We start from the raw sequence: 26847 nt of genomic DNA, 5'->3' as shown, positions 1-26847 counted from the left end.
ATACCTTGGTGGTAGCCCAAGTTATATCGAACGGAACGGTGTTATCTACAATAGCTAAAATGCATTGGTCCAGTAATAAGTCAATTTCTTTTCTAATATCTTGTTTTTCTAATAAGTTAGGGTTCAAGTGCCAGAGTCTATTATTGTTATGTCGTGAGCTGCAATGTGCCCAATCTATTGTAAGGGTGATTTTCGAGTGATCCGATAGAGATCTAGGTTCTGTGTCTAGTGAAAGTTTAAATTGTAATAGGGTGTCCGAGACTAAGAAGAAATCCAGTCTGGACCAAGTTTTATGACACTGTGAAAAGAAGGTAAAACCTTTACTATTTGTGTGAGGGACGGTAATGAGGTGTAGGTCGCTAAGTCTAAAATCATTTTTGATTTCGAAAAGGGCAGTAGTGGCCTGTGAGTTGAATTTAGCTTTTTTGTTTGTTCTATCTATATTTGGGTCTTGAATAGAGTTCCAGTCCCCCCCTAGGATGTAGTAGTGTTCTGGGAAGGAGTTTATTAAGTTATAGATGCCCATAATAAATTTGTGTTGAGAGGAGCAAGGGGCATATACATTTACTATCAAGATTGGTTTGTCTACTTTGTCAATTTTGGTTATAAAATAACACCATCTGCCTTCTGGGTCTGAATCTTGTCTTAAAATATTGTATTGGAACGAATTTTTAATAATGATGGCAACTCCTGCTTTATTGGTGTTATTACCAGCTGCTATAATGGATTTGATCCATTTTTATTTGCCGTGTGAACCCACTGCTCCTTTAGTAGGTGTGTTTCTTGTATCATTATAAAGTCTAGATTGGATTTATAGACAAGATGCATGAATTTATCTGTTTGTAAACCTTTAACATTCCATGAGGCTAACTTCAACATCTTTTCTTTAGGACTTGAATACCAAATCGGAAGCTATGTACTGTACTGTTAAATAACCGTATCACTGCAGGACCCCGAACACATACATACGTTATTAGATATAGATGAGAAACTCTTCCAGCTTTATCCCAGTGCCTAACCACTACCTCTGTCCCCCTGGAAGAGATTGGGATACCAGTTCTTATTAGAAGCACAATTGTTAGATAGATACTATAGAAATTCTGTTTAGGGTTTAACCATGGGGTATCCCTATTCATCCAGTATCCCAGTTTGTTAAACCAATACCAGCAGAGCATAGAAACTTATTCTATCCCTAGTACCGTAGCATGAAACATCATGCAGAGCACACCTTGAAAGTAAAGTGAGAAAATTGCTAAGTTAACTATATATTTACATTCATGTAGAAAACATTATACCCTGTATTTTGATGAGCCCTTAATTTATCTAGAACTCCTTTCTCGGACTCTGTATTCATACAGGGTTTGAACAATGCTAAAGTATTTTAAAACACTATATTTTCATCAAAACTGCACAAATAACATTTTTTTTTCTTTCTTTCTTTTCCTTCCCCTTCTTTTTTATGGCTTGTACTATAGATAAAACTGAGTGTCCATCTGGTTGTGACCATAATCCACAAGTTGCTCTCTTAATGTCTATGTAAAAAAAAGAAAAAAAAAACGCCTCTGTTTTTTTTAGCTGAATAAACAGAGACTAATATGCAACCAGACATAAGATCCCCCTATATTATGCATTTCCACTGTTTGCCCTTTAAACAGTACAATGTTAAATGTATTAAGCCCTTAGATTTCTTCAGCATCCTATCCTATTTTACATTCACCATGTAGTTTTTAAAGTACCTTTGTATAGTGAGATATCCAGTATTTTGTCCATATTAGTGTGAGCCTGCTTCCTCCATGAAGTTTTGCTGTATCCTCTGGTTGCTTGAGTTGTTTTTACTCTTCACTTTCATTTTTATTCTCCTTCGGTGCAGGACTGTGTAGAGTTGGGCTCTGTAGCTTTAAGGAAGCATTGCATCTTGGGAATTCAGCCTTCACACAAGGTTAGTGTTGACAACCTAGCCTGTTGGGAGCTGGAGCTTCTATTTTAGACCGAGGATTATGTGAAGATCATACCCAGGAACCAGCACTTGATTTCGGATGCAAAAAGCAGGGCCCCTCGGTCGGAAATCATCAGAGGAAAAAGAAGCTTAGCAGAAGCGCGTTATACAAAGCAGGTAATCTAGATTATGTGGAAGGATCTTCTTTTCTTTTTACTTGTGGCAGTGAGAGCATAACTAGCGTTTATTGGGTTTTAAAACGCGTTTTTTCCTGGGTTTGTTTTAAATACTTTAAGAAACGTCGTAGCTGCTTCTTCCTTGTTGTTGCATGAGTATCTGTGGTCTTGCATTGTAAAGGTAAGTGTGTTGGGGAACTTCATTTGGAATCTGATTTGTTTTGTTATGAGGAAAGAACAGTAAGGGACAAGCTTTTGTCTCTCTAGTTTAATTTGATATGGTAGATCTTGAGCAATGGTAATGCTCATGCCATTCCAAACCACAGATATTTTTGTTTTGGCAGCAAGTAATATTTTGTTAACATGAAGAAAGCTGAGGATCTTGGCATATACAATTCTTGGTCTAGTTACAACTGGTGATGGTCTAAGAGCCCTATGTGCTCTATCAATAGTGATTTGGTTAGCTTCTAAATCATTTCCTAGGAATAGGGCAAAGATTTCTGACAGTGTGTTCATCAGCTTATTTTGATCTACATTTTCAGGGATGCCCCTTATAATTAAGTTGTTCCGTCTAGATCTGGCTTCGAGATCCAGGATTTTTGCTTGTAATTCCTGAATATCATTTTTGTTGGTATTTGACTCCTTTTGTATGCTTTCTATTTGAATGTCGTGATCCATTATTTTAGATTCTATTTTGTCCAGTCTTGTAAGTATTTTATCTGTAGATGAGCCAATTGCGTTGATTTGAGTTGATAGGCTTTGTATAGCTTCCTGAATGGGTTGCAAAGCTACTTTCAAGTCTTCTAGGTTGGAGTTTTCTGACTTATTTTTATTTGAGTTTGCATTTTTACTAGATTCCACAGCTTTGCTAGTTCTGGCTCTTTTAGATGTTGTATCCTTTTCAGGTGAGTTTATTGTAGTAAATTTTGATTTAGTAGTCTGGCTTTCCATAGATTCCTGATCATTAGGCATTTTGTTTGATCAGACTTACTGTATTTGGTAGAAGTTCTTCTGTGTTGTAATTTAGGATTACCTCGGCCTAGCAGTATTCAGCACAGAGTTCACATGTGGCAGAGACCCTTACAGCTATCTGCAGAAATCCTGTCTTTTTAGCGAGGATCCAGATTTATTTCTTATTCCAGTTTGTACCGTAAGTTGCTCCTATGCCTGTACCATGTATTTGGTGATATAGAGAATTTTATCTCCCTTATATTTTATGTAAAATGTTCGGGTAAGGTGCTCTACTGGGTTTCAGCACTCTCTATAGGACGGCAGCCATCTTGCTCTCCCAGCATTACAAATTCTGAACCAGTTCATTAACATCATGCCACAGCATGTAAAGGAACATATCTGGCTTTCCAGGACTACAGATGGAAGAGCCACCACTGTGTGAACATTTGACAGTACTGCTTATCTCCATGGGGTTTTGGAGACATAGCTTGCACACTCCTTGCCAACAAGAGCCCACCTTGTCCAGTCAGACTATGATACATAAACAGGAAGTACTTTCCTTAGCTGAAATTTGGTTTCTAATGCATAAGGGATTGCTTTAATGCACCTGTGCATTATGTGGGCAGTTTGGGCAGTTTGCTTGATTGTCACAGTTGTCACAAGTCCTACCTATGTAAAATATTGTTGAACTTCACACACAAACACACACACACACACACACACACACACACACACACACACACACACACACACACACACACACACACACAATAGTCAGAGAGAGAGAATTCTATGCCTATAGGTACCAACCAAACAGGGAGTAAGTCACATATAATCTGTTGTTTGTCATCTGTTTCAGGTTGAACAATATACCACAGATGTGTTTATGACCTCCTTCTGTAACACCCAGATGAAACAGGGGATGACCTATAATGTATCACATACTGAAACACATAATCTAGTGAAGCAGGTGGTCCGTCTTCTCAAGAGACTAGGGAGAGAAGGAAGGGCTCCTATACTAATAGTAACAGCAGTAGAGAGTCAGCTAAGGAGCATTCAACATCAGTCCCTCAGATGAGGCAGGGACAAGTCTAATACATTGCAGCACTGACTAGGAGATGACATCTGGTCCACAGCTATAATTCCTGACACAGACAACACAGAATAAAATGACACAGGCATTATCACACCTGAGTTATGCAGGGCAAAACATAGTCCAACCATGCTGTGCATCAGACATCATCAGATAGAAATGTTAGAAGTTGGGTAAGGTACTGTCATCATCACAAACATGGGCACTGGGACACTGTAACGATGCTATGAGGAGAGGTGGGGGTCTTTAGAACTGAATACAGTGATCATGTTCTCTTGGAGGTGTTGAGTAGTCAGAAAGTCTATCCTCCAGTGTCATTGTCAAGCTGCCATGCCATGACCATTGTAGGTGACCACTGCATTAGCTTGTGACATCAGGGCTTGACACTATCCGTAGCATGGAACTGGTGGCACTACAAGATGGTGACTGTTCACCTTATATGGCAACGAGCGAGAATTTCCTGATGACCACTGGTCTTCTTGAAATGGTCATTAACTACTAGCACAGATAGCAGTCTTTGTCTACACAGGAAACAGGTAAGGGGTAGAATTATGGACATGTATATGTGCAGCCTGATGAGCCATCAGAGCTACTGAGCATGAGAAGAGCCTTTAATCAAGCCCAAGATGACACCCACAACATGTTATAGGCAACAATGAAGCTATCTCCCCAATGGTTTGCATAATCTAACTCAGGACAATCTGATTCTGACCCTCCCATGTGCATTCAATGTATGGGCTGTTGAGGTAGACTGAAGGCCAATTGGAATTACATGCATAGGTATATACAAATATTTCAAATATAGGTGGCGTTCCCCATGGCTCAGTCTTAGGACCCCTCCTGTTCGGCATATACTTCTCAAAGGTACAGGCAAACACAGGAGGACTATGGCTGACCAAGTTCACAGACGACTGCAAACTAAGGGCTATAATTGACTCTCCAACTGACACAGACATCCTCCAAAAGTGTCTCACTGAGACAGATACCTGGTGTCAAAACCATGGTCTCAAGCTAAATGCGAAAAAGTGCATAGTCATCCCCTTTGGACAAAGCAAAGCACCCACAAACTACCGCATAGGTGTTAGCCCCCTAAATACGGAAGACGTAATAAGGGATCTGGGGACCCAAGTAGATAGAAACCTCTCCTTTGATAATCACATTGCCAAAGTGGTTAGAAAATCCTTCTATGTGGCCCACCTAATCACAAAAGGGTTTGCATCCAGATAGAAAGAGGTCATTGGGCCCCTCTATGCATCACTCATCAGACCCATCATAGAGTACAATGCCCCATTTGGGATGTACCTTACAAGACACCTGCAACAACTGGAAAGACCACAGAAGTACCTCACCAAGAGGATCACTGGCCTCAAGCAAATGCCCTATGCAGCTCGACTGAAGAAACTCCAGCTGTATTTGGTTGCATACCGCCTACTCAGAGGTGATCTCTGCCTGACATACAAGGCCATGTCCAACCCAGAATCGATGGACATGCTCCACCTAAAGAAAACCATATCCCCTTGAGCCACACACTCCAGGGATCTAAACCTCACCACAACAACAAATAGAACGTGCTGGAAGGATAGATTCCTGTCCCAGAGACTTTCCATGCTCTAGAACAAGATTCCAATCTACATTAGGCAGAGCTCCTCACTAACCCTCTTCAAGAGAAACCTTGATGAGTGGATGGGAAACAGAAAGTTTAGCCCAGGGATCACTTCAATGGCTCTGCTGGACAGAGGCACGGGCAAGTAATCTAGGGGGGCGGCGAAAGCCAACACATTCTGGCTAGGCTTATAAATGCCTTTGGGCAGATAGCCTAGTACCTACCTATGAACCTATGAACCTATAGGCATTAATATCCTTCTAGCCTGCCAATATACCAAAACACTTGTTCCCATGATAAGTGTCCAGGCTGTTCTTAAAAATATCTAAACTAGTGCTTGCTTTAATGTAATTTGGAAATCTGTTCCATGCATCAGCTGCACTCTCAGAGAACCAATTAGCACACTTCTCATCCCTATATAATCTTCTACATAGGTTGTCTGATGATTCTCTACTACTTTTCGATAATTCCAAAGAGACCAGTTGGCATAATGGTTAAGGTCTTCACCTCCCATGCACAAGGTACAAGGTTCGATCCTGGCCTACAACCAATGCTTGTTTGGAGTTTGCATGTTCTCCCTGTGTCTCTGTTAGGTTTCTCACACGTCCAAAAAACATGCTGAGTGTTTCCATCTCAGACTCAACAACGAATGGAGCTGTGGGCAGCAGCATAGACTCTACATGGTGCCCTATAGGGGGAAGAGCTGTACAGACCAACTGCTTTGGACATCTGCTGTGGTGCACAATATCCTCAAAATAGGAGAACACAGATCCCAGACTGTGCGCTATGGTAGGGCTAGCTAGCTGACGGTATAAAATATGGCTCTAGGTGATGCGGTCATGTTGACTAATGTCACCAAAATCGGCATGGGTAGTTGCCGGTGATAAGTGCGTTGAGGACCTGACCTATGCTAGGGACCCTTGCTAATGGTAGCAGGAGTATATGTGCCCCTATTGGCCAGTGTGTGGCCACCATTAAAAAAAAAAAAAAAAAAAAAAAAAAAAGCCCAGCAGCCTGGGTCAATAAGCTACTGGCTGGCTGGCCAGTGTTCAGTTGTCCGGTGTCTAGTTGCCCATCCTGGGTTACCTGGAATAGCTCTGTTGAGCAAAAGCTGGATGTAAAACCAGCCGACCTGCCAAACATGAAGTGAGAAATGCGACACTTAATAGGTTCACGGACAGGATGCAGCGGAGGTGGATGGCATGAAGGAGGAGGCTGGATATCCCATGTATCCAGGAGATGAGATGGAAAGGCATGATGATACGGAGGAGGCTGGATATCCTATGTATCTAGGAGATGAGATGGAAGGGCATGATGATACGGAGGAGGCTGGATATCCCATGTATCCAACAGATGAGATGGAAGGGCAGTGCAGCAACGCCACTTGGCTTGGGATCCAGACTCTAATCAGGACAGGGACAGGCTAGAAATGGCCAGGAATTGTGGTGAAAGAAGCTTCAGAAAGCAGTGAGAGATATCAAAGGAGGCTAGATATCCTATGTATCCCGGAGATGACATGGAAGGACATGATAATACAAAGGAGGGTGGATATCCTATGTATCCAGGAGATGAGATGGAAGGGCATGATGATACGGAGGAGGCTGGATATCCTATGTATCCAAGAGATGAGATGGAAGGGCATGATGATACGGAGGAGGCTGGATATCCTGTGTTTCCAGGAGATGAGATGGAAGGGCATGACGATACGGAGGAGGCTGGATATCCTATGTATCCAAGAGATGAGATGGAAGGGCATGATGATATGGAGGAGGCTGGATATCCTATGTATCAGGAGATGAGATGGAAGGGCATGATGATACGGAGGAGGCTGGATATCCTATGTATCCAAGAGATGAGATGGAAGGGCATGATGAAACGGAGGAGGCTGGATATCCTGTGTATCCAAGAGATGAAATGGAAGGGCATGATGAAACGGAGGAGGCTGGATATCCTGTGTATCCAAGAGATGAAATGGAAGGGCATGATGATACGGAGGAGGCTGGATATCCTGTGTTTCCAGGAGATGAGATGGAAGGGCATGACGATACGGAGGAGGCTGGATATCCTATGTATCCAAGAGATGAGATGGAAGGTCATGATGATACGGAGGAGGCTGGATACCCCATGTATCCAACAGATGAGATGGAAGGGCATGATGATACGGAGGAGGCTGGATATCCTATGTATCCAAGAGATGAGATGGAAGGGCATGATGATACGGAGGAGGCTGGATACCCCATGTATCCAACAGATGAGATGGAAGGGCATGATGATACAGAGGAGGCAGGATATCCCATGTATCCAACAGATGAGATGGAAGGGCAGTGCAGCAATGCCACTTGGCTTGGGATCCAGACTCTAATCATGAGGGGGACAGGCTAGAAATGGCCAGGAATTGTGGTGAGAGAGATGCTTCAGAAAGCAGTGAGATATATCAAAATGACAGAGTCATGGCAATCAGACTCCAGTGTAATGATAAGGCAGTATTCATAATCTCAACCTAGGCTCTACAGCAGAGTTGTGCTAGTGAGGAAAAGAGTGCATTAAGACAGCAGCAGAAAGCAGGACAGCATGAACTTGTGTTGATAATGGGTGACTTGAATGCACATATTGGGACAGACAGAACAGGATATGAGAACTGCCTGGGTCCACATGAGTGGGGCAACAGAAATAAAGGAGAAGCCATTCTAGACGTCTGTCTGACAAATGACTTGATAGTAGCCAACACATGGTTCCCTTAGAAGATCACATACAAGAGTAGCCAACATGCAACTCAGGTAGACTTCCCTCTTGTAAGGAAAAGGCACTGGAGTAAAATCCAGGTCAACAGAGATCAGGCTGAAGACCTGGAAGTTGACTGGAGAGAAAGTACAACAGTAGGAATTACTCGGGGCACTAGCACCCCAAGAAGAGGAGCAAATAGGTGGAGTTGAACAAGAATGGCAGCACCTAAAACAGCATGTGTTAGGACTACAGAAAAGATATGTGGCCGAGCCAGGGATGGAAATAAGGTACATAAGGAAAGCTGGTGGTGGAATGTAGAAGTCCAGTAAGTCATCAAAAGAAAGAAGGAGTGCAGGGAGAAGTGGGAGATAGAAAAGAGTGACCAGGCTAAGAATTACTACTGGTTGGCTAACAAAGAAGCTAAGAAAGAAGTTGCAATAGCAAAGAATAGGGCATCGGAGGCACTCTACCAACTTCTGGAAAAAGTGGCACAAAGAAACTATATCACGTTAGATAGAAAGATAAAGAAGATAGTCAGACACCCTTCATAAGGCATGCCAGCAATAACCTGTTCACCAGTCCAGAGGACATCAAAGGCAGATGGAAGGAGTATTTCCAGCAACTTCTGAATGACGAAAACCCCACAGAAGCTGTACCGCCCCAGAAACAGCCTATGATGAGAGAAGAAGAGGAGCCCACCCTAGAAGAAGTAAGAACAGCACTAAAGAAATGAAGTCAGGCAAAGCAGCAGGGTCAGATGAGGTCACAGCAGATATGATCAAGATGGGTGAGATTGGAGAGAAATGGCTCCTGTGGGTACTGATAGCAGTGTGGAGAGAAAGGTATATCTCAAATGACTGAAGAATGAGCATACACATGCCAGTGCATAAGATTAAAGGGGACATATGCAACTGTGGGCAGTACATAGGTTCATAGGTTCATAGGTTTATACTAGGCTATCTGCCCTAAGGCATTTATAAGCCTAGCCCAAATTATTGTGGCTTACGCCACCCCTTATATGAAAAAATACTGTGCCCATTAGTTTGTTGTGCCTCTGTCCAGCAGTGACCCAGAGATGATTCCCGGGGTAAACCTACGATCTCCCATCCACAGGTCTAGATTTCTCTTGAACAGAGTCAGCGAGGTGCTCTGCCTCACATGGACCGGGATTTTATTCCACAGCATAGGGAGTCTCTGAATGATAAATCTATCCCTCCAGCACGTCCTATTTATATCCGTGCTAAGGTTTAAGTCGCTTGCTCTAGTGGTTTTGGTGGATTTGGATTTTTTGAGGTGGAGCATGTCCATTAATTCCGGGTTGGACATGGCCTTGTATGTCAGGCACATGTCACCTCTGAGCAGATGGTATGCGACTGAATAGAGCTGGAGTTTCTTCAGTCTAGAGGTATCAAACTCCAATCACATTGCATGAAAGTTCTGGAGAAAGTGATTGATAAATGGATATGAAGAGTAGTAGAATGTAAGATGGGAGATGAGCAGTTCAAATTCAAATCAAGATGCAGCACAATTGACTCGATGTTTGGAGTGAGACAGTTACTTGAGAAGAAGTTAGAGATGAGGAGAGAGTCCAACTGGGCATTTCTAAACATGGAGAAAGCATTTGACAGTGTCCCAAGAAAGCTGATCTGGGTGGTTTGAAGTCCCAGAAATATTGGTAGAATTAGTGCAGGCTATGTACAAGGACCCAGTGACTCAAGTAGGAACAGTGTTCAGCCTCACAGAGGGGTTCCCAGTGGGAGTGGGTGTACACCAGGGTTCAGCCCTGAGCCCAGCGCTGTGCAAAACTGAAGGCACATGAGATGAAACTAAGCACAGATAAGATGGTGGTAATGGCAGAAAACTGGAGAAATCAGAAGAAGCTGGGAATAGAACTAGAAGGGAAGATAGTGGAACAGGTAAACAGGTTCAAGTATCTGGGAGGGGTGGTTGAGAAGAAGGGAAGTCTGAATGAAGAGGTCAACGCTAGAATCAGAGGGGCTGCAGCCAACTGGCATAGAGTGTCAGGTGTAATCTATGACAGAAGAATGCCAAAGAAGCTGAAAAGTAAGGTGTACAAGACAGTGGTGCGACTGGTACTACTGTATGGTACAGAAACCTGGTCAGTAAAGGCAGAACAGTTGAAGAAGCTAGAGGTGATGGAAATGAAGTGGCTGAGAAGTGTGGTAGGATGCACACTGTGGGACAGATGAAGAAATCAGGACATAAGAGCAAAAGCCAAAGTCGCTCCAATTGCAGAAAATATCAAAGAGAACAGATTACGGTGGTTGGACACGTGAAGAAAAGTAGAAGACAATCTGGTGAGTAAGATTTGGGACAGACAAGAAGAAGGTAAGAGGGCGCAAAGACGTCCAGCAAAGAGGTGGATGGATTGTTTGAAAGAAGATCTGTGACAATCATGCATGAGTGTTGAAGATGGCAGGAGTGTGGCACAGAATAGAGACAGTTGATGACAGTAAACACGATACCCTGACCCCTGGTAGAAAAAAATGGGAAAAAGGGGGCTGATCTGTCTCTAAATGCCCTATATACCCGAATAAGGTCATCTCTTAAATATCTGTATGACATGCTGTACACGTTTTTATATTTTATGCTTTTATAAATACTTACATTTTCGCATCCATGGACAATCTTGGCATATTTCTGCTGCACTCTTTCCAGTTTACTCATGCTTGTTTTCTTATAAGGTTTCCATATTGTTATTCCATAATCAAGTGTGGGTCTAATGTAACTTAACAAATAAACATCAATTTCATTATTTCTAGTTTCCTAGACTTTATAAATATTTTAAAGATCATATACTTCTGTAAATATCATTACCCAATTGGTTGATATGATTAGAGAAACTCAAAAATGATTATAGAAACTCAAATCTGGATTTACCCATGTACCCATGGCCTTAAATAAATCTACGGTTTCAATCAGTGTGTGCTATATTTAATAGTGAGTTTTTAATTTATGTCTCCCAAATCTCATATGCTTTGTTTTTGATATATTTATGAACATATTATTCTCCTGTGCCAAATGGTCAATTTAATCAATTTATTTTTCATGGATACCCTGTCTGTAAAATGGTAATCACTTAACCCATTTTCATGTCATCTGGATACAGACTGTACAACACCTCAGGTGAAAAATATATATCTAAAAGATACAATCCAAACACATATAGAGGATAGAGCCCTGTGGGACACATTGACTGTAACCTCCAATTTCACCAGCCCATTTGCTGTATGATAGTTGCCATGTGCTATTGCTAAGCCATGGAGCTATCCATCTTATCAAGATTACATCAATAGTTCTAATCTTTTGATCAGCATTTTGTGTATGACCCTTTCGAATGCTGAGTTTAAAACTGTATAAATTACAATAGCACATTTTTTTTATTCATACCTGTTATTATATTGTTATAGAATATAATGTTAAAAGTGGTAATAGATATATTTTCAACATATGCATGCTGATATATGGTTTCAAGTCCCAACTTTTTCAGTTTTGTCTTTTTGCCTTTTTCAATTCTGTCAATAATTTAATTCATTATTTTTCCACAACATAAAAGTAAAATTAAGGGTCTGTATAACTCTAGGATGTTCCTACTCCCCTTTCCCTTAAAGACAGGTTTAAAAGTACATTACTCCAATCTTGAGAGGAATCTTTCCATATTTACTCAGCATAGTAAAGAACAAAGAGAAGATGAGAAGTCTTTACACTTTTTTGCTTTCTGGGGGCAAATTATAGCCATGGCCTAATCTGTTAAGTAGACAGCTTAATGGGTTAAGGGCAAAGCAAATAAACAGCAGTGACAGAGCGTCACCCTGGAATACTACCTTTGAATTTTTATCCCTGGAATAATCATTTCTCCTTCACCAAGTGGTTTGTCACTGTTTCTTTGTTGCTGTGATGTAGTTTATCAGTATAGGGTGTATCTTATACATTTTAAGCACTCTTTTATACATGAATGTGGAATACTGTCAAATGCTTTTTTGCAGTCTATCCATGCCACAGTTAGATTCTTCCCCTTTTTACAGTTCTCCACTATGACTTTATTTAACAACAAATGATCCTTTGTTTCATATGGCTTTCTTTTATTACCCTTTTGTTCTATTGCCATAACTGAGTTTTCTTCTAAATGACTATAAACTCTGTCGGCATGAATTCCAGTGTATAGTTTATATGTCTTCGTTAGGCAAGTTATTGGTCTATAGTTTTTAGGGTAGCTTGTAGGTTAACTCTTAAATAGGAGCATTGTTTTTCCTGTTGTTAGGCAGGGTGGTGTCTGTTTGGGGTATGCATACAAATAGTTCTTACTCATGGCTAAATCTTTGTACAAAGATGTTAATACTTTTAGCCAGAAATTAGGTACTGCAACTCGGCTTGGATTTTCCATTTACAGGCTTTTCTTAATTTTTTTTCAGTCTCTCTGGCCGTTTCTTCATCCCATTTCATATCCTGTACAATTGGACTTCTTCTATCCATTTAGCATCTTTGTTATGTTCCATAGGATTTTTATAAATATTTCTCTAAAATGTATCTATTTCTTCTTTTTTTGGTGGTCTTTCAATTCCTTTTACCTTGTTTCCCAATTCTGTATAAAACTTTTTGTGTCATCAGTATGTTTCTTATTTTGTACTTTTCCTTTATATTTATCTGTACATCTTCTAAGTTTTCCTGCCTGTGCTGATATTTTTAATTTATTATTTGTGATAATACATGATAAATCCTGCTCTGTTATAATACTGCACATTGCTTTTATCACGTCTATTTTTCTGAGTATTTTTGTTGATCTGATCCCTTTTCTATACTCTTCTAACAGTGACACTTCTTGTTGTAAGTGCTTTATAATTTTCTCTATTCAATACTCCCATGATGGCATTCAGTTTCTCCCCATCCTTTCCCTTACTACCCTGTGTTCTTGTGGTAGGAATGCATCTATTATTAATTTGGCTGCACAGTAATGTATCCTACTTACTTCTGTTATATCACATGAATTTTGATGGACAGTCTAATTACTGCATTCATTTGTATTGTCAAACTTGCAACATTTTAGATTTTATTGACCTTTTGAAGTCTATTTCTTTCATTGATCTCAATATGTCTATCATCTCTATTAAATCAAGCAACTCTTCTTGGATCATTTTCTTCTAAACTGAGGTCACGTTCTTTGTTTGTCATTTCGTGCAGGCATTCTATAGAGATTTTCAAAGCTTCTTCCTGTGCCACGTTCTCTTCAGTTTCACCCTGTTTCATCCATTGCTTTTTCATATGGGAACTCACTGGCCTATCACTTCACGACATTGACTATGTCAGAGTTGCCACAGTTTCCTGCTCTTTCCTTGCAGTATAGCTCCAACTGAAACTTTGTACTGGTTTCCTTTGCGAGGCTGCAAAGTATCTTCATATGTCAACTGATTAGATGTTTCTTGCTCCTCTGGTCTCTCCTTAATTTGGGTGTCCATTGCTCTAGCCTGTTGTTTTATCAGTGTTACATTTTCCACACTAAAGCCTTTACTTTGTAGTTAATCCATAACCTCAGTTTCTATTTATTTAACTTCTCCATTACTAATCCTCTTTTCTACTTTTCCTCTGTTTTCTTATTTTTTGTATTGTAAAATGTTTCCATATCCGGATGCCTTTGCCTGTATTTCACTTCATATATCTTTGCTGCTGCTTTTTTTGCATTGATTAGTTTGTTTTCTCCTTTGCATGAATATTGCACCGTATTAAATCTCTTTTCCTTTCCAGATCCTTATTTCTTCTTCAGATGTCCCCTGCTCCTCTTGTTTCTCCTTACTTTGAGGACTAGTTGTTCCATCATGCTGTGATATGACCTGTGTTAGACTTTCTACACTGAATCCTTCACTTCACAAATATTCCATAACTTCAGCTTCTATTTTTTTAACTTCTACTTGACTAATCTTCTGTTCTGTGTTCCCTATTTGTGATCTTATTTTTTTTATTGTGAAATTTTCCATATCTGGATGCCTTTGGCTATATTTCTTTGGGGCTGCCTTTTTTGTGTTGATTAATTTGGCTTTCTCCTTTGCATAAATATTGCACCATATCACATCACTCTTTCTTTCTCATTTTTATTCGTTAAATTTGCACACTTCCTCAGTTGCTTCTTTTTCCAAATGGCACAATGTTTTTTGGTCTATACAGTGTTTTGCATGGATCTGTTGTATCAATGAACACAAATTTTTATTTGAAGCTTCTGACAGTTTTTCTTGTGGAAGTATTTTCTTTCCTCTAATTTCTCTGTAATCATTTTGTATATCCTTTGTCTGGAAATTCTGGGATTTTTGCATAATAGTAACAATGCATAGTTTCTTTCTTATCATCAATAGTCCATTCTATCATCTGCATGGCTCTTTTTTCCTATCAGTTTTTGTGATTTTTTGTGGACTGTTACTTCCTTCTACGACAGGGGGGGCATCCCCCCTGGACCTGGCCTAGCCCCATTGTAGGACTATTTCCATGTCTTGAGGATTCTACACTGTCATTTTTCCCAGTCCTGGTACCAGTGTGCCTACCAGGATTGGACACTTTTTTTTATCCTGGGACTTGTGCACTCAGCCATCATCTTTATTTTTTAACCTTCTTCTTTCCAAGAGATATGCTATTTAAAATGCAGTCTGTATATCAATATACCTATCACCAGTCCTCTAACTAGTATCTCCAAAGAGCAGGTCATAACTGCAATCTCCATGGGCAAAAACACAGTCTCTATGGGACCAGATAACATCCCAGAAAAACACGGTCTACCTCATGAAGGTACTCATCAAGACTTGAGGACGAATTCAATTCCAGCAATACTTCTGTCCTTTTGCTGATTTTATCATCTCTCCACTTGGACCTCTAATTCCCAGCTGTGTGAGTTTCTCAATGATCCCTGAGTGGGGTATTGTGTCAAAAGCTTGACTAAGTCAAGATAGACTGTATGTAGTGTTTTGCCTTCATTCATGGCTTTGCAATGTCCTCGAAGAAGTCCACCTAGTTTAATAAGCATGATCTACCCTTAACAAAGCCAAATTGTGTCAGATCAAGAGTCTGAAGGTCACCTCTGTCTTTGTTGATAAGTTCTATGATGATTTTCTCCATGGCTTGCAGATACGGCTGGTTAGACTTATGGGTCTATAGTTCCCAGGATTTCTTGATGTCCCCTTTTGTGCAAGATAATTAATCTTGCTGTTTTCCACTCTGCTGGGACAAAGCTAGTACTAACACTGTGATTGAAGACAGTGCCAACTGGTTAAAATGGGTCCTGTTTCAGACCATTTAGTAGGCACCCTGGGATGTTGTCCGATCCCATAAAGGCCCATGGAGATTGCAGTTATGACCTGCTCTGTAGAGATACTAGGTAGAGGACTGGCGATAGATATCCTCTGGGGTATATCTGGTGGGGAGTGGAGGGCTGAAATTTGCCCCAAATCTGTCTGCTAGCAGATTGGCGATGTCCTCAGGGTTAGTATTAATGGTACTATCCACTAGTAGTTCGGCACAAAGCTGCCCTTCCCTTTTAGATTGCTGATGTAGCTAATGACTGCTTCCTGATTACCTTCTGCTAGGGATGCTAGTTTAGCTTTGTACTTGGCTTTAGAGGACTTTACAAGATAGCTAATTTACCTGGTCAAGCTTTAGAGGGAGTCCTTCCCCTACTGATGCAGTTGCCTCTTGTTCTTAGACATTAGTTTCTTCCAGTTGTTGTATAACCTTTTTATGCTTGATGCCCACCACAGTGGCTTTTGCTCTTCAGGGAGGAGTTAGGTATGATCATTAATAGACTGAATTCTAACCCAACCTGATTTGGAAGGGCAATACACAGTGGGTAGTGCAGAGACCCCCTATGGTGGTGAGAACTAAGTCTAGGACATTCAAGCCCATTGTGGGAGTGCAGACTATCTGTTACAGAGCATTTCTACTAACAAAGACAGGGAACCATAGGGCAAGCGTGTTTGCACTCATATATGACTCCCAGTTGATGGAAGGATAGTTGAAATCACACATTACCAAGGTGTTTGGCTTTATAGTGAGTGACTCAAGTAGGTCGAAGTAGGCAGAGTGGTTCTCGTGGTTCATGGTGGGGGGACCTATAGCTAACAATGACAAGGAAGGGGGTTTTACCTACAGTTAATTGGACTTGGAGTAGCACTATGGAGTTATACTGTTTTACCAGTCTTGAGGTGTAATTGTCTTTAATGAAGAAGTAGACACCTCCATTGTAGGTTCTTTCACCCTTGTTTTGAGGTCTGAACATGTGGAAGGCATTGCAGCCTTGCATAACAGGGAGGCTCTGTACAGCCTTGAACCACATCTCTATGACTGCAGAGACATTGGCATCATTCAAGGTAAAGGGTGCTTCCAGTGAGTGCAGTTTCTGATTTACACTCCTTGCATTAAGCAGCATAACCTTAAGTTTACCTCTAGTGGATTTTTTTTATGTCAGGAATTTAGTTCTACTGTCATTGCCTAAAAAAGGAACTATGGGGGAGGCAAGTACATTTACCAGTAACTGAGAGCCAAGAGGCAATAGGTGAAGACCATCTAGGGCAAAACAGCATGGGCTGTCAAACATATCTTCCCAGGCTGACAGACACTGGCTCCCCCTGGACATAACAAAATCTAAGCCAATTGTTGAAGTCAATCATGTTTTGCTTATATTCAGGCATCATCCTGGGTGAAGGTGGAATGTTACTTAGGGCTAGGGACATACCATTCTGGAACAGATAATCTGAGAGCTCAGTCATGTCTCTCTTCATATAGTACAGTGAGGTACGTCTCCTGTCATTCATTCCAACATGGACTATAACAGAGTCGTAATGGTACTTGTTGCTGAGAGACTTGAGTGCATGTGTCATCTGACCAATCCTGGCACCTGATAGACAGTTAACTGTGAACTTCTCCTTGTCCAGCCTGGTGAGGGGGACAGCTGTGTTTCTCACTATTAAGACACTTATGACCAAGCCATTTGGTTTTGTGGTATTTTGCCTTAGGGGGTTATTGGCTGAGACATTATTGTGTGTATTATTATGTTTAGTAGATTCTGTTGGGTCTGCAGTGTGTGCAGTAGGTTTGTGCTTGGGAGGTCTCAGATCTGCAGACTTCTAGCGAGTACATCCGCATATGTGGGTTTATGTATTGTGAGCTTGTTATGTGCAGGAGGTGAAGTATGTGTGCTGACAACATGTTTGATATCTGGTTTGTTATGTGAAAGAATTGATTCTAAATTCATAGTATAGATACAGCTCTCACATGTTGTATTAGTTTGCTTTAGAAGTAACCGGTTGTCAGTATACATGAGTCAGTTGTTACATTGCCTCAGGATGCCCATGTCAATCAAGCTGTCTGGAGAAATGGTGGAAACTGTCCATCCATTATGGAAGGCATATACTGTAGTAACTAGTAGGGAGTGGGCTATATGGACCAGGTTTTGCTGTAAGACTAACAAAAAACATCTATTCTATGGAGGCTAGGGGTAGAAAAATGTGTCAATGATTCCCAATGCACAATTGAGCTGCTCACAGAGCAGCAGTGCAAGCTCTGAGCAGCTCCTGTAGACTGAGTGCAAAGCCAACCAAACATGATGCTGGAATACGAAATTAAACAATTTTAAAAAAGTAAACAAAAGGAATGGTCAAGACTAGGCCCTATTCCAGCAATCCCCAACTCAGATGGGGCCTTGGCTGCACACTTCTGCAACAATGGGGCAGGGGGGGCATCTTAATGTAAGATGGCTGGTTTTAGTGCACAGATGATACCAAACAGTTTAGCTTCAGCAAGCCTGGATCTAGCCAATGCTGTAAAATGCAGAAGTACTTGAAATTTAAAGTGCAGAAAATCACATTCATAACAGCAAAAAAGAACAGTTTAAATAAAGCAGTAATTCAGTAGAATACTCTAGCAAGAGTGTATGGGTGGCCATGGTTGTGCAGTGGCGAGCGTTGCTGCCTCACAGCAAGAGGTTCTCTGGTTCGATCCTCGGCTGGGATTCCTTCTGTGTGGAGTCTGCATGTCCTTCCTGTGGTCGTGTGGGTTTCCTCCGGGTGCTCTGGTTTGCTCCCACATCCCAAAGACATGCTGTAGGTGGATTGGACAGTCTAAATTGGCCCTAGGTGTGAGTGTGTACATGTGTGTGCCTTCTGTGGAAGGTTGGGCGCCGGGCTGGCAACTCAACACCGTAAAAAACTCCACTGCCAATCATGAGCAGACAGGTGATCAGCTATGGCAATCCCTAACTGGGAAAAAGCCGAAAGAAGAAGAAGAAGAAGAAGAAGAAGACTGTAGCAAGAGTGTAGACAACAAACTTTCCTAATGTGAAATAAGTGGTCTGGAACCCAAATGCTTAAACCAGAACTATTACACTTTCAGAGTAACAGACACAATAAGCCTTCAACCAGTAATTTTCAGCTTAGCAGGGTATAGGCTATCCTCTCCTGCCACAAGAGTCTAGACTATGAAACAGAGAACCAGCAGGATGAGAAGTCTTCCAATTCCGCAAAACTTTTATTTAAATAAACTTCTTAAAGTGTGTTAGTAAGCATACACTTTTCGTTGCACCCAAATCACGTCAACTTCCTCAGAAGAACAGCGAGCAATTCATTTGCAAGCTGCTTATATACACGTAATATCAAACACAATTAGTCACTTAAACAATTAATTCAAATTTAAAATTGTTAAAACATTTAAAAAGGCATATCCAATAACTGTAAGCACTAAAAAGTCTCTAACAATCCCTCATAGACTTACGCTTACATGCAGTTAACAGCGTTAACCTCAAGGCAAAATTATTCTTGACTGCTTCATATTTAATTTAAATTACAGTACACGCTGTTAAAATTCAATAAAAATACAATAAAGCATTAATTGTATCTAATGGAAGAGGCAATCGAAAACGAGAACTATGTAAAATACGGTAGTACCATAATTTAATAATAAAGTACTGTAATACCAATTAAAACATTTAAAAAGGCATATCCAATAACTGCAAGCACTACTAAGTCTCTAACAATCCCTCATAGGCTTACACTTACATGCAATTAACAGCGTTAACCTCAAAGCAAAAATATATTCTTGACTGCTTCATATTTAATTTAAATTACAGTACACGCTGTTAAAATTCAGTAAAATACAATAAAGCATTAATTGTATCTAATGGAAAAGGCAATCCAAAAACATTTAAAAAGGCATATCCAATAACTGCAAGCACTAAAAAGTCTCTAACAATCCCTCATAGACTTACGCTTACATGCAGTTAACAGCATTAACCTCAAAGCAAAAATATATATTCTTGGCTGCTTCATATTTAATTTAAATTACAGTACACGCTGTTTAAATTCAGTAAAATACAATAAAGCATTATTTGTATCTAATGGAAGAGGCAATCCAAAGCGAGGACTATGTAAAATATGGTAATACCATAATGTAATAATAAAGTACTGTATTACCATACCAAATAACCTACTATAAGAACTGAATACGAATGTATTTTAAATATGTTTATATTAATTAATGTTAATAAGTAACTTAACATCTCATAAAGGTCTTATGAAAATTTAAAAACTAATGGTCATGAAATCTGGACATAGATGCCCTAATGCCTAGTAAAGGTGCTACTTTCAGATACTGTTTATAAGGCACAAAACGCTAACATAGCTTAAAGTTGGCATGTAAAGCTATCGCGCTCAATAACCCCGTATGAGGTAATGAATAAATAAACATTTATGAAAAAATATATATTTATGAAAAAATGTTTATAAACAATATTTATAAAAAATATTTATAAAAAATATTAACCAAAATGGAAAAACTCGTGTCCCGTAGATAGTATATCATAAAATCTGGTTCAAAATAATAAGACCTATATTAACCGACTATATTAATGTGGCTATTTGGAACTATTCGAAACACCTTAATGTCCATAATGTAAATCAACAGAATAATGCGAGTAGTTAATAAGACCTATATTAACCAACTATATTAATGTGGCTACTTTAACCTATTCGAAACACCTTAATGTCATAATTTAAATCAACAGAATGATGCGAGTAGTTAGTTCAATACATTCACGTAGTCCTCTCTTAAATGAATTATACTGTTATCAAGAAATGTATATATAAAAAATAATGTATATATATATATATAAATCAACTAATGTTGATACATAATATGTCTAATACAATAAATTACTTCTTTTTTATTTAAAAATTGATCATACTATATGTATATATATAAAATATCCGTATTAAATTTTATATATTGAATTAGAATAAATTAAATTAAATTAAATTCTATTTAAATATATAAATATATAAATAACTAGATAGACAAAGATATAAATAGTTAACCTTATTCATAACTATGTATATAAATATATGTATAATAATAAATATTCATGTGTCAATAATGTTGTACAATCAATATATGCAATACAAATAATACATTAAAAAAATTATTTCAAGGTGTACAATATTAAAATATTAAAATTAATATTGAAATGTATTATTAAAATGTATTTTTAAATGTGTTTGTATACATATAATTTAAAAATTTTTGCAATAAATCATATTTATGAATACTGTTTTAAAGCCAATATTTTGTTACTAATAGTGATTCAAAACAATTATCTCTCCAAATTTTTTAATCTTAAAATACATTTAATGGACGTCATCTCATTTATACCCGGAAACTGATTGGCATTTGTGTTCAACTGCCAAATAAGTTCTTTCCGTTCCAACGTCAGTGGTTCATATCCTCCTCTAAGGTCTTCTGGGACTTGATCTATAACCATGAACTTAAAATAATGTCCCTCAAAAGTGTTAACATGTCTCGCTAATGCATTCTCTAACTTTCCTTTATTAATACTGTATATGTGCTCATATATTCTTTCGTGTAGCCTTCTATCAGTTTTGCCAATATAGAAGGCGGCGCACATAATACATTTGGCCAAGTAGACAAATTGTTGAGTACTACAATTAAACTTCTTCTTTATTCTATAAGTGGTATTTCTTAGTGTAAAAACACTACCTTCCTCTATGTATTTACAATAGTTACATCTATTACATATGAACATTCCTACAATAGATGGTGTATTACTACTTTTTGATTGTAAGAGGTCTTTGAAATTTGGTCCCGTTTTATAAATAATTCTAGGTTTTTAAGGTAATAAATCACGCATTTGGTTGTCTATTGCTAATAGATGCCAGTTCTTATATAAGATGTTTTTGATATCCTGGGCATCTAAAGTAAAGCTAGTGATAAAACTGCAAGTATATAAAAGTTTGACTTCAGTTGGAGTTTCGCTTACTGTTTGGTGGTCATCCAAATATAATCTATTCAGTAGTGGAACATAAATACATTCCCCTCTCTTGTTTTTGACTTCAGTTAGGATGTTTTGTAGGAAATCATAGGGATATCCCCTTTGTAGAAAAAATCTTTCCAATAAATCACATTCTTTCAAGAAGTCACTATCTCTCGTTGTCATTCTAGCTGCCCTAACCAATTGACCTTTCACTACGGCATTTCCTGATGGATTGGGTGGCAGCTAGAAAAATGAAGGAACATATATGAATATGTTTCCTTTCTGTAGATAGCCGAAATGTAACTCCTACTTGAATATTCTTTACTTAAATTGACATCTAAATAATCAATAGAATTTTTGTCATATTTAAATGTGAATTCAAGAAACTGTGTACTTGTATTAAAAAACACCATTAAATCTTCAATCTCGTCTACAGTGCCATCATACAACAAGAAAATGTCGTCAAGGAACCTAGTGTAAAAAAATATTTTATCCTTAAACCTTGCATTATTCATCACTGTGTCTCTTTCCCAGAAAGCCATCACTAGATTGGCTATACTGCCGCCACACATTGACCCCATGGTAACAGTATCTGAAAGTAGCACCTTTACTAGGCGTTAGGGCATCTATGTCCAGATTTCATGACCATTAGTTTTTAAATTTTCATGAGACCTTTATGAGATGTTAAGTTACTTATTAACATTAATTAATATAAATATATTTAAAATACATTCGTATTCAGTTCTTATAGTAGGTCATTTGGTACGGTAATACAGTACTTTATTATTACATTATGGTATTACCATATTTTACATAGTCCTCGTTTTGGATTGCCTCTTCCATTAGATACAAATAATGCTTTATTGTATTTTACTGAATTTAAACAGCGTGTACTGTAATTTAAATTAAATATGAAGCAGTCAAGAATATATATTTTTGCTTTGAGGTTAACGCTGTTAACTGCATGTAAGCGTAAGTCTATGAGGGATTGTTAGAGACTTTTTAGTGCTTGCAGTTATTGGATATGCCATTTTAAATGTTTTTGGATTGCCTTTTCCATTAGATACAATTAATGCTTTATTGTATTTTATTGAATTTTAACAGCGTGTACTGTAATTTAAATTAAATATGAAGCAGTCAAGAATATATTTTTGCTTTGAGGTTAACGCTGTTAATTGCATGTAAGCGTAAGCCTATGAGGGATTGTTAGAGACTTAGTAGTGCTTGCAGTTATTGGATATGCCTTTTTAAATGTTTTAATTGGTATTACAGTACATTATTATTAAATTATGGTACTACTGTATTTTACATAGTTCTCGTTTTCGATTGCCTCTTCCATTAGATACAATTAATGCTTTATTGTATTTTTATTGAATTTTAACAGCGTGTACTGTAATTTAAATTAAATATGAAGCAGTCAAGAATAATTTTGCCTTGAGGTTAACGCTGTTAACTGCATGTAAGTGTAAGTCTATGAGGGATTGTTAGAGACTTTTTAGTGCTTGCAGTTATTGGATATGCCTTTTTAAATGTTTTAACAATTTTAAATTTGAATTAATTGTTTAAGTGACTAATTGTGTTTGATATTACGTGTATATAAGCAGCTTGCAAATGAATTGCTCGCTGTTCTTCTGAGGAAGTTGACGTGATTTGGGTGCAACGAAAAGAGTATGCTTACTAACACACTTTAAGAAGTTTATTTAAATAAAAGTTTTGCGGAATTGGAAGACTTCTCGTCCTGCTGGTTCTCTGTTTCATAGTTTGTCTTTTTCAGTTGGGATTGTTTGACAAGAGTCTAGACCACAAACCTTCCAAATGTAAAATAACTGGTTTGGAGCCCAAGTGCTTAAACCATAACAAAGAATCTTAGAAAAAAAGGCACAATGAGCATTCAACCAGCAATTCCTAGCTCAGAAGGGCAGAGGCTACCATCTCCTCCCATAAGAGTGCAGACTACAAACCTTCTTGAATGAAGGCAACTGGCCTGAAGCCCAAGTGTTTAAACCAAAAATAAGAGACATAGAATAACAATTACAGTTTAATGCAATACTAGACAGATGACAGTAACATGTATTTTAATCTGCCCACATACATCATGTCATGGTTATTAGGTCCTGTGTTATTTTGATGAGAAGTTGGTATGTTCTGTCCATCTGCTGCATGTGTCTGGTGAGGTTCATGCAGAAGGCAGCATTATACTGTATTACTGTTCTGATGAGTCTGACTAAGGTGCTGTCATACAATCCTGAGATCTGACTATGATGGTGCGTCTCATGATGTGTACCATACATATGTACCGGAAAACATTAAGCAGAAAGGTTAGAAAGTAATGAGATGCATTGCAGTTCCTTACTTCGCAACCCCTACAAGAGAATACACTAGAAAGTACTCAAATGATGATGTTATCCACTGTATAATTTGGCAAGGAAATATAACTGACAGGTAGAAATATCAGTTCAACAACACAAATGTATATATACTAGACACTAATGTAGCTATGCACCCTGTGCATCAGGCACATATATTTTGTATCCCTGAATCCAAAAGAGAGAAGACAGGGATATTATCATCACTTGCACAGGGTGTTGTGTGTGTATGTGTGTGTGGGGGGGGGGGGTAGGAGGCCTAGGCTGACACAAAAGGTTGGTGAGTGGTTGTGAATAAGAAAGAGAAGCAGACAGACTGAACCATGTAACTGTTGTCTGTATGTCTGTGGGGTGCTTTATGTGAAAGTTGTTTGTAAGAGTCTGCATGAATACAGCCAAGCTCAGTGTTAGCTCTATGTCTTGGTATTTTGGACAGATGTGAGCCATGCATGGTAGAGGTGACAGTTCATCATTGTCACCCCTGACTATGAGAACTGGCTCTGCCAAGAGTTGCATTGGCACCTCCTTATCCAAGGTCAGATGCAGTGCTGCTACCTGAATGTGACTGATATCTGCTGGATATGATCTCTTCATGGAGACACACAGGACCATGACCCCATGGCCTTCCACATCTGGGAGTGGACAGCACATTCACCAATGGACCAGTAGAAGCACTGCCACTACAGAAGTGTGATCGGGCATGGCCATGTTGGCTATCAGCAGATGTTCTGGCTGATGTAACCCCATGAGGATGCTGTTCCCCTCCCAGCAAATACTGCTCATTCCATGACAGACACCCCTCACTCCATCACAAGCACTCCTCATTCCAACATGCTATTCATCCGATCCAGTGAATAGTTGACACTGTGGATGCAGTCATGCATGTCAGACTGTGCCATATCTGCAACACTGAGAATTTGTCTGGAGTGCCTTTCTGAATTTGACTGTGCTGCCTCCATGATGGCCTTAAACATATGTTGAGTGACACAGGAAGAGACACCTGCACAAGGTGAAGGAGGGACAGCAGGCCCCCACCGAGCACCCCTATCAACCCACCTGCGTGGCACCTTGCCAACACTGGCTACAGTGAGACTCAACAGGCACTGAAGCCACAGTAGCCACACTTCCCTGCTCAATGTCCTCACCCTCCACCTGTCCAATATCTGTGGGCTCAGTGGACTGGGTAGGAATAGGTCTACTGGCTGTGTTCATGGAAAATGAAGGCCGTGACTGGATGTCAACCTCTGTGTCAGACTCAACTTCTGCACTCCCCAACTGTACCTCAGTTTCACCACCATCATCATCAGTGTCTGATGATACACTGAGATCAGGTGACACAGGGCCCACACTCCTAATGTCATGATCACATCTGATAAAAAGGGAGAAACCCAGGCATACATTAACACCTGCACTACTATGGTGCAATATATGATAAACAACTAACAGCACTGCCACTATGACAGACAGTACAACAATACACGCACAACAGGCCTAAAATGAGACATTATGATAATTCTTTAAACTGATTTGCAGTACCAAATTAAATTTATGTGGCTTACAATTTGCAGGAGGCATACCTCACTGGGTTCATGATGCTCCTGAAATAATTTAAGCAAGAGGTAAGGGCAACATCATCACATCTAACAGAAAGATATGGGGTGCTACATATACTACTGTATACCTGCAGTACAACTAATGCAGATATACTCCTGTATATCTGCATTAGTTGTACTTTTAACAAGAATGTAGCTGACAACTCCAAAATGAGCTTACCAATGTACCAATTTTCAATCCCATCCTAAAAAGAAGATGTGACTTAGAAGTACCTTTATTCAACTGGTCATATAACAAAGCCTACATGGAAGATTATTCTAGGACTCAGAAGAATTGGCCCCTATATCAGTGATGTGTTGTGATTCACTCTGCTGTGAGTTGTCCTGTTGGATGATAGTTGCCACAAATTATTTATTGGGGATAAGAGGTGGTTCTGCAGCAGGCCAACCCTGAGTTAGCCTTTGGTCTTGGGCAACAACATCTGCATGCCTCCATGCAGACATAATCATGTCAGTGGCCCTGTGTCGTACCTGCTCGTATATCAAGCTGTGACCACCCATAAAATTTATGTTGGCAACCGGAATCTGCTGCCATACTCTGAGCCTTTCTGACATACTGGGACAACCCCTTCCCAGAAGAAATGCCCCATGTTGACAGAGCACATCAGCAATGATATTATTTTAGTGTTCATTGAAGGCAGGTCTCTGCCTCAGTTACATTTTGTGTCCTAACAGACAACAGAATGATAATACACAAAGCATTACATAACTAAAAAAATAACTGTTACCAGAAAAAGCAGTAAAGGTAGCCAGCTAGTAGTACCCACTGGAAAAGCATGAAACAGTCTACAGATGTGAAATACTAATGACAGACGGGGTGCAAATCAAGGAGAGTAGCAAGGGCTACGTATCTGTGTAAGGATGGAACATTTTTTTTTTGTCGGACAGATACACATTTTTTAGAGAGAGAAGAATGTTGGAAAAGTGATGTAGGAATGCCTGGGTGAGGTAAGTTGGGCAGTTGAGGAAGCAATTGCAGACAGACAAGACAAAAAAACAAACAAGAGACAAGAGACAAACAAGAGACAGGGACAGTGAATGACACAAGAGGTGAATGAACACCATGGTTGGGA

At 39.3% G+C, this 26847-nt stretch overlaps 1 long non-coding RNA gene across 1 annotated transcript in view; it reads left to right on the top strand.

Annotated features, from left to right (window-relative positions):
* Positions 1 to 1922: 1922 nt before the first annotated feature.
* The window catches only part of LOC122794688, a 137404-nt gene continuing 112479 nt past the window's right edge, over positions 1923 to 26847 (top strand). Inside the window, exon 1 of the long non-coding RNA XR_006363676.1 lies at positions 1923 to 2113. This is a non-coding gene — a long non-coding RNA (uncharacterized LOC122794688). The remainder of the gene's footprint in view (positions 2114 to 26847) is intronic.

This window comes from Protopterus annectens, chromosome 2.part1 (genome assembly GCF_019279795.1).
Source record: "Protopterus annectens isolate FY-2018-M chromosome 2.part1, PAN1.0, whole genome shotgun sequence".
NCBI classification, from domain to species: Eukaryota; Metazoa; Chordata; order Ceratodontiformes; family Protopteridae; genus Protopterus; species Protopterus annectens.
Note: the sequence above shows the minus strand (reverse complement) of the source record. Positions and strands in the feature narration are given on the sequence as shown.